Here is a 7,547-nt window from a genome sequence, read left to right on the forward strand (position 1 = left end):
CATGGTAAAACTGGTATACCAATTCTGGAGAGCAATCTGGCAATATGTATCAAATTTCAAAACATATACCCTTGACTCAGCAATTCTATTTCTAGAAATTCACCCTAGGGAGATAAATGTATATATGTCTAATAACATTATATAACATATAATGTAGAGGTTTCTAAACCTGGCTGCATATCATAAGCTTTTAAATCATCTCACTCATCACTAATAAAGCTAATAATTTTATTTTCAACACACTGGTAGAGGGTATTACTAGCCTTCAGAAATTTTTAAATAAATGAGGAATAAAGAAATGAAAGTTTGCAAATAAAAGGAGAGCAAGATAATAGTTAAATGGAGCAACAGGATCAAATTAAGTATTTTCCCCCCCAAAGGTAAAGAAGACTATGTTTGATAAAAGGACTACAATTGGAGTCAAGGAGGAGATACTGAAAATGATAATAGGAAAGAAGAGCAGATACAATATCCTAGAAAAAAGGTTCCTTACATAGGTGGGTTATTAGGGGAGCTTTTATAGGATCAGATACCCAGGCCCCAGTCTGAATTAGAACCTCGAAGAGTGAATGGAGGCATGGGAATGTAAAGCCTGCCCAGCTGATTCCAATAACATGCCTGAGAAACAGCCACTATTCTCCTACAGTGGTTCTCAATCTTGGGTGCTCATTGTATTCACTTCATGAGCTTCTGAAAAATACCACACCTGAGCCCAGGCCAAGTGAATCAATCTCAGGGAATGGAGCCTGGGAATATTTTTTTTTAACTTTCCAGTAATTCTCATGTGTACAGCCATAGTTGTGAACCAATGTCCTAGATCAGCGAGTTTCAAAGTGTGGTTCGCACATCAGCAACATCAGCAACACCAGGGAACTTGCTAAAAATGAAAATTCTTGGCCCTACTCCTGAATTCAGATCTGCTGTTGTTCTCAGGTGCCATCGAGTCAATTCTGACTCATAGCAACCCCAAGTACAGCAGAACGAAACACTGCCCAGTCCTGCACAATCCTCACAGTCATTGCTATGAATTCAGACCTACTGAATAAGAAATTCTGAGTAAAGCCCAACAAGCTTTAACAAGCCTTCTAGGTGATTCTGATGCACACTAAAGTTTAAGAATCACTGTTCTAGAATTAATCTTTCATAAAAAATCATCTAGAAAGCCTATCAAAAGTACAGTACCCGCTCAAATGCTTTTCAATAAGAGTGCCAAGAGAATTCAAGGGGATTAGCCAAGGGATTAGAAAATGGCTTCTTAATTATGACACCAAAAGCACAAGCAACAAAAGAAAAAAAATAAATTGAACTTCATCAAAATCAAAAACTTTTGTCTTCAAAGGATACCATCAAGAAAATGAGCGGGGGAGGACACAGAATGGGAGACAATATTTGCAAATCAAGAGAGTCAAAAGAAAGGTGGTAAGAGATGAGTTAGGGAAGTAGTGGGGATTTTAGAGTTTTATTCTTCTCCAAAGGAGCCCTTGTGGTGCAATGGTTAAGTGCTGGGCTGCTAACTAAAAGGTCGGCGGTTTAAACCCACCAGATGCTCAAAGCAAGAAAAGGCCTGGCAATCTGCTCCCATAAAGATTATAACCTAAGAAACTCTATGGGACAGTTCTACTCTGTCCTATAGGGTCACTATGAGTTGAAATCGACTCGATGGCACACAACAACAATCCTTATCCAAGGAGTAAAGAGAAGCCATGGCAGGAATAAAGTAGTCAAATCGTATTTTGAAAAGCTGTCTCAGACTGCAGGATGAAAAATATAGTGGAAGAACACTAGCATATATGAAAGCTGACGAGTTAGGACTCTGCTACTCAAAGCTTCTTCCTCTGACAGAATCATCTGGAAGCTTAACAAATGCAGACTCTCAGGCCCTATCCCAAACTTAATAAATCAGATTCTGCATTTTAACAGGATCCGAAGGTGATCCATATAACTATTGAAAAGCTTTGAGTTCGGATACTACTTATTAGTTTGTACTAGAAACATAGCGTGGATTAGGGAGGTAGTGATAGAGAGAAGTGCATATATTTATTATGATATTTATTGGACTAATAAAAATTATATTAAATAAGAGACAAAGAGTCATCTTCAGATTGAAATAGAGAGTAAGAGGGAGGCGCCAAGAATGATTTCTAAGTTTCTGACTTGAGTGTCTATCTAGGCAGATGATGCTGCTATCTCTCTGGGAGGACGCCAGAAAAAGATCAGCTATAAAGGAGAACTTTAGAAAGTATTGAGTTGAGAATACCTTTGAGATGTTCAAGATACCAGGCAGGCAATCTTAACAAGAGTTTAAAAGAGATTATACTAAAGATACAAATGTTAGTCATCTATATACAGATGGTAACTAAATGTGTGGGAATGGGTTAGGTCTCCCAGAGGAAAGAGAAAAACAGTAAGAGTTAGAAGACAGGACAGGACCAATTCTTAAGTAATTCTAAATTTAACTGCCAGGTGGAAGAGAACCACTCATTGATAGAGACGAATAAGCAACCACCAAAGGAAAAGAAAATCAGTACTCACAGAAGGTAAAGGAAGAAGGCATGTCAAGGAGTGGACACAGTCAGTGCTACTGAATAGAGATGAAAGGTTTTAATTAAAATGAAGATGTCTCTGGGAGTTAGTGATAAGGAGATTATGATGTTTCCATGAAATAACAGTGGCAAAATAACTAGTAGGCTACCATTCTCCACATTCTAATGTGTAGCATGCCATTCAAACATAAAATGTTTTGAATAAATTAGTACCTTGATTATCTGCAATTGGTCTCAAGTCCTCTTGAAAAATGAGTCTGAAAAATAAAAATTGATTAGAAAAAACAAGCACTCAACAAGTTCACAAAACCACAGTAAGGAACCTTAAAAACTACCTAAAAACGAAGGCAGGGCCAAGATGGCAGAGTAGTCAGATGGTTCCTGTGGTCCCTCTGACAACAGAGACACGAAAAAACAAGTGAACCAATTATATATGACAATCTAGGAGCCCTGAACCTCAAAGGCAAAGTTAAGGAATCAGACTGAGTGGGAGGGGGAGGGAGAGACGGTTCGGAAGCAGTGAGGAGTGCCAGACCTGACCCAGCAGGAGCTGGCACCCTTCAAGCCAGATAGGCTGGCATGCACGGTGAGGCAAGCAATGGTTCTTTACACATTGGTAGAGACCCAAGAGCAGAGAGTCTACCCGGGCCTCCAGAACCAGTGAAAAGTGGCACTCAATTGGCAAAAGATAAGTACATGCATCTGACCTACCACACAGTTCAAAAAACACCTTCTTTGGGAAAAACCTCTCTCCCATTTACCTGCCCCCTCCCCGCTCTGCACTGGTCCTGGCTGGCTTCAGCGAATGCCAAGTCCCCTGGGCCAGAAGTGGGACCCATGAAGCAGCCTAAGCCACTCTCCCACCCTTGAAGAATGAACAAATTAACAAACAGGAAAAAAAAATCTGCCAGCTTCCTCAAGCTGGGAACTCAGGGTAGGCACAGCTCCTTAAGACACCTCTGCAAGAAACCAAAAGGGACCTACAAAAGTGGAAAAAACATACCTTGCTTGTGGATAGGAAGACTCAAAATTGTCAAAATGTCAGTTCTACTCAAAGTGATTGATCTACAGATAGAATGCAATCCCGATCCAAATTCCAGTGGTATTTTTTAAGGAGATGGAGAAACAAATCACCAACTTCATATGATAACAGAAGAGGCCCCACATAAGTAAAGCATTACTGAAGAAAAGGAACAAAATGTGAGGACTCACACTACCTGATTTTAGAACCTATTATACCACCACGATACTCAAAACAGCATGTTGCTGATACAAAAATAGATACATAAACCAATGGAACAGAGCTGAGAATCCGGAGGTAAACTCATCCACCTATGAGCAGCTGATATTTGACAAAGGCCCAAAGTCTGTTTAATGGGGAAAAGACAGTTTCTTTAACAAATGGTGCTGGCATAACCAGATATCCATCTGCAAAAAAAAGGAAATAAGACCCAAACCTCATACCATACACAAAAACTAACTCAAAATTGATCAAAGACCTAAATATAAAATCTAAAATGATAAACATCATGGAAGAAAAAATAGGGACAATGCTAGGAGCCCTAATACATGGCATAAACAGAATATAAAACATAACTAACAATGCACAAACACCAGAAGAGAAACTAGATAACCAGGAGCTCTGAAAAATCAAACACTTATGCTCATCAAAAGACTTCACCAAAAGAGTAAAAAGACAACCTACAGACTGGGAAAAAAATTCTGGCTATGACAAATCCAATCAGCATCTCATCTCTAAAATCTACAAGATACTGCAAAACCTCAACAACAAAAACACAAATAACCCAATTAAAAAACAGGCAAAGGATATGAACAGGCACTTCACCAAAGAAGACATTCAGGTGCTGACAGACACATGAGGAAATGCTCACAATCATTAGCCATTAGAGAAATGCAAATCAAAATTATAATGAGATTCCGTCTCACCCCAACAAGGCTAGCATTAATCCAAAAAACACAAAACAATAAATGTTGGAGAGGTTGTAGAGAGACTGGAACACTTACACACTGTTGGTGGGAATATAAAATGGTACAAACACTTTGGAAATCGATTTGGCACTTCCTTAAAAAGTTAGAAATAGAAGTACCATACAATCCAGCAATCCTGCACCTTGGAATATATCCTAGAGAAATAAGAGCCATCACACGAATAGATATATGCACACCCATGTTCACTGCAGCACTGTTTACAACAGCAAAAAGATGGAAACAACCCAGGTGCCCAGCGAAGGACAAATGGATAAACAAATTATGGTATATTCACACAGTGGAATACTGTGCAACAATAAAGAACAATGATGAATCCATGAAACATACCACAGAGGAATCTGGAAGGCCTTATGCTGAGTGAATTTAGTCAGTCACAAAAGGACAAATACTGTATAAACCACTATTGTAAGAACTGAAGAAAAGGTTTAAACACAAAAGAAAACAGTCTTTGACGGTAACCAGGGTGGGGAGGGACGGAGAGGGGTATTCACTAACTAGATAGCAGACAATAATTATCCTAGGTGAAGGGAAGGACAACACACACTACCACAGAAGTCAGCACAACTGGACTAAACCAAAAGCTAAGAAGTTTCCCGAATACAACTGAACACTTTGAGGGACAGAGTAGCAGGGGCAGGGGTCTGGGGACCATGGTTTCAGGGGACATCTAGGTCAAGCGGCATAACAAAGTTTATTAAGAAAATGTTCCGCATCCCACTTTGGTGAGTGGCATCTGGGGTCTTAAAAGCTAGTGAGCAACCATCTATGATGGATCAATTGGTCCCAACTCACCTGGAGTAAAGGAGAATGAAGAACAGCAAAGACACAAGGAAAATCTTAGTCCAAGAAACAGAAAGAGACACACAAACCAGAGACTTCATCAGCCTGAGATCAGAAGAACTAGATGGTGCCCGGCTACCACCAATGACCACCCTGACAGGGAACACAACAGAGAGTCTCTGACGGAGCAAGAGAAAAGTGGGGTGCAGAACTCAAATTCTAGTAAAAAGATGACTTAATGGTCTGACTGAGACTGGAGGGACTCCAGACGACCTGGCCCCCGGACTCTGTTAGCCTAAAACTAAAATCATTCCTGAGACCAACTTTTCAGACAAAGATTAGACTGGACTATGGGACATAAAATGATACTCGTGAAAAGTGCGCTTCTTAGCTCAAGCAGGTACGTGAGACTAAATGGGGAGCTCCTCTCCAAAGGCGAGATGAGAAGGCAGCAAGGGATAGGAGATGGTTGAATGGACACGGGAAATCCGGGGTGGGAAAGAGGAGTGTGCTGTCACAGTATAGGGAGAGCAACTAGGGTCACAAAGCAATGTGTGTATAAAGTTTTGTATGAGAAACTAAGTTAAATGTAAACTTTCACTTAAGGCACAATAAAAAAAAGAAAACTATCTAAAAGCAATTAGACCCAAGAAAAAGACTGCTTTATACAGCAGGATTAATGATATTCCATACCACTTTCAGATTTATACTAATTAGGACAGGTGCTTCGACATCTCACACATGTGCTATGACTGTGATCCAGCGTCTGGCCAGAACGATAAACATCCAGCACTACAACACGTCTACATAGTGCAACTAATACCTGCAACTATAAAAAGGAATAAAGTAGGTACTTAGATCATCTCCTACCCGAAAGACACATGTAGCTCTTACAACCAAGATTCAGAAAGAGGTTTCCTAAGTAAACGAGAAAGAAAAGTGAAAAGCAAGATACCTGCTGCACTGCCCCAGTTCAATTAAAATTCTTATTAAGACACTGCTCTGTGAAAGCTAGGTAACTGCGAAAGCCTTGTCACAACTCACAAATTCGCTAACGTAGAAAGCGGGAGAGCAAATGAAGTTAATTCTGACCCCAAACAATAAGAACTAAAGTCCCTTAAATACTCCTTGAAGCCTAGCAACATTTCAGGCCGACGACCCTGTCCTCACTCCTGGAGGTGCTACTGCTCCCCAATTTCCCCACGCCAGCTGCAAAATCCCACTTCAGCAACAAAATGAAACCAGCAAGTCGCCAAAAAACACTGAAACTGGGAAATTATGGCTCCTCCATAAAAGGAGCTTTGCCCACAATGTGCCCCACACTGATCCAGCTGCCACCCTTACCCAACAGTCGCGAAATAACAAACCAGTCCGAAGTAAGAGATTGAACACACTGCTCTCCGGAATCCGCAAAGACTTTAGATGGAGCTCGCCATGACACGTACGTCCCGCCACGTTGATTTACGCATGCTCGGCGACGGCGGCCGGAGAGGTCGAATTACGTCATTGCTGAAAACGCAAGTTCTAGTTTAACTTAGTATCGGGTGAGGTTTGGTTCCGTTCCTGTGCTTACGCGGGCGAAACTGCATCTCCCAAGTCCTCGAGGTTGTTCGAATCGCTTCATGGCTAATTTATACTCAGCTCTTAATTTGTGTCAGACACGGCGTTAAGCGCTTTGCAAAACATTATCTCCCGATTTATTTATTATAATTCCTATTTTATAAGAGTACACGGGAATTCAAGCACTTGCCCAAAGTCACCCTACTAGCAGTTGCTGCCTCCTGGGCTGGATCCGATTATATCTGACTCCCGAACAACCTACTATTTTCACTACATCTTGCTAGCTTCTTTAACCGTTTTTGAAACAAAGTCATATTAGAGAAGAGAGGTAGAAAGGAATAGAGAAAGAATAGTTGATAGATTAAACTTAATACAAATCGTTTTAAACACCAAGCACGTTTTATTAGAATGCTTACATGGCAATTTAGCAGACACCTAGGGAGAAAGAAGACTTTTATGGAGTACACCTGATTCTGACCTGGTTGCTTTACACGTATTATCTCAGGTCATTATTATTTACCTGAAACGCTGTATTTGACTTTCTGTTGACCTTTAAAAAGTGGAGGCAAAGGCCATAAACAGGAAGTCAGAAACCATAAGCTTTATGCCTAACTTTGGGTTTCACCATGACTTTGGGTAGACACTTTATTGTGC

The 7,547-nt window shown here is 40.5% G+C and overlaps 1 protein-coding gene across 8 annotated transcripts in view; it reads right to left on the bottom strand.

Annotated features, from left to right (window-relative positions):
• The window catches only part of CDKAL1 (CDK5 regulatory subunit associated protein 1 like 1), a 926,518-nt gene extending 919,722 nt beyond the window's left edge, over positions 1 to 6,796 (bottom strand). For 2 of the 8 annotated variants that reach the window (XM_023738357.1, XM_023738352.1), the window contains exons 1-2: positions 6,701 to 6,791; positions 2,757 to 2,800 (exon numbers count right to left, since the gene is read on the bottom strand). The gene's annotated coding sequence lies outside the window, so the exon portion shown is untranslated. Of the gene's footprint in view, positions 1 to 2,756; positions 2,801 to 2,878; positions 2,936 to 6,677 lie in introns of those variants that run through there. The other 6 variants (XM_023738356.1, XM_004383995.3, XM_023738359.1 and 3 more) reach the window with 4 other exon arrangements.
• Between the last annotated feature and the right edge of the window lie 751 nt (positions 6,797 to 7,547).

This window comes from Trichechus manatus, unplaced genomic scaffold, assembly GCF_000243295.1.
Source record: "Trichechus manatus latirostris isolate Lorelei unplaced genomic scaffold, TriManLat1.0 scaffold00115, whole genome shotgun sequence".
In the NCBI taxonomy this organism is placed as follows: domain Eukaryota; kingdom Metazoa; phylum Chordata; class Mammalia; order Sirenia; family Trichechidae; genus Trichechus; species Trichechus manatus.